The sequence below is a fragment of the Schistocerca cancellata genome, unplaced genomic scaffold (assembly GCF_023864275.1).
Source record: "Schistocerca cancellata isolate TAMUIC-IGC-003103 unplaced genomic scaffold, iqSchCanc2.1 HiC_scaffold_1148, whole genome shotgun sequence".
NCBI classification, from domain to species: Eukaryota; Metazoa; Arthropoda; class Insecta; order Orthoptera; family Acrididae; genus Schistocerca; species Schistocerca cancellata.
The window spans coordinates 179,041-180,722 of record NW_026047147.1 but is presented as its reverse complement, the minus strand read 5'-3'; the positions used below and the strand labels follow the sequence as shown (position 1 = coordinate 180,722).

General features: G+C 43.6%; 1 pseudogene; it reads left to right on the top strand.

The window, feature by feature from the left end:
* The first annotated feature begins 205 nt into the window (after nucleotides 1-205).
* LOC126159890 (5S ribosomal RNA) lies at nucleotides 206-323 on the top strand (annotated as a pseudogene).
* The last annotated feature ends 1,359 nt before the right edge of the window (nucleotides 324-1,682 follow it).

Here is a 1,682-nt window from a genome sequence, read left to right as displayed (position 1 = left end):
CTGCAGTTGTGGCACCTTTTGGCTGAAAGCTATGTCCTTTGTACGTGACTCACTGCCTGTCTACGGGGTTGTGGCACAGTCGTCTTGAATAGTAAAAAACGATACCATTAATCTCCATTTATCCGAAGGGAGCAAGTGTACGTTTCTCCTGAAAAGAAAAACTTGTAAAAACTTCTCATTTAATTCCCTGCTTTTATGAGCACCAGGCAACGGCCTTGCCACAGTGGATACGCCGGTTCCCGTCAGATCACCGAAGTTAAGCGCTGTCGGGCGTGGCCGGCACTTGGATGGGTGACCATCCTGGCCGCCATGTGCTGTTGCCATTTTTCGGGGTGCACTCAGCCTCGTGATGCCAATTGAGGAGCTACTCGACCGAATAGTAGCGGCTTCGGTCAAGAATACCATCATTACGACCGCGAGAGCGGTGTGCTGACCACACGCCCCTCCTCTCTGCATCCTCATCTGAGGATGACACGGCGGTCGGATGGTCCCGATGGGCCTGGCCTGAAGACGGAGTGCTCTTATATTACACAAAAACCAGATATGACTCAATTTCAAAGTAGCCATTCTCAGACGCAGGTAGCACAGAGATTAGAGTGTAGCTTCAAGTTTATCGCAAACCGCAGCCAAGGGTGACCTCCTAATGTGCTAAATGTCAGTGTTTAGTGTTCAACAAGCTCCATAGCACCTTCAGCTGTTCCTGGCTTGACAACATCCCCACAGTTGTTTGATAAAACTTTTACTTTTAATGCTATTAAAAACAGAATTAAAAAAGCTTATAACGAGATGGATCCCTGGGTGAATGTATGTAGCCGTTGCCCCTTTGGTTCACATTTGATGCTGGCACTCAAATAAAAATAAGGGAACAACACACACTAACGTAGCAACTTGTATTTCGAGAAATACGGCCCTATAAATACGTCACATCTTAACCTCATTATATTTTCAAGCATATACTTGGCTTTTTGCCACATTGTATATTTTTAAGATTCTCATGAAGTTGCTGGTCACAACTTTCTGTCAGTCTTAGCGAGTTGCGCCTCTGCAGTCTTCACACTCCCCTTCTCTGTTCCATCCGGCAACGGTGTGCGTCAAGAACGAATGCTGTAACGTATATACAACCAGTACCTGTAACGTAGCTACAGCCGATATTGCCTGTGTTCGGCTCGATAAGCAACGTGAGTTATCAGTAAACTGAATCCAACCTGCATAACACTGTGTGTGTGTTGTATGAGTGTCAGTTTCACTGTCATTTTAGCCCTCAACAGATCGTTACATGAAAAACTTAAGACTAACGACTGGATAAGCTATCTGACTGCGTTTTTGAACAGGAATTTACAAGTGATACAGTCTCTGACTTGTGCAACGGAATTAAAACAAGTTGTAGTGTGCCAGTGTCTCTGTTTTGGCCCTAAGTTTTCAACTCACCTCTTTAGATGACTTCGTTTTTCCATGTGGTTTACAGCTACGAGCGGCAACATGCAGCAGCAGCGGCTAAAGTTTATTGTTACTAAGAATGATTTTAATTAAAAGGAGTTTCTTTGGGTCTCTTAAGTACTAAATAACTTTTGAGAAGGGATTTCATTAATTAAGTCTGTTTAAAACTTCAGAATTGTCATGAACAAGCATTAGTAATGACAATGACAAATGACAAATGTGACAATAAAGGCTGAGTGCCAGAT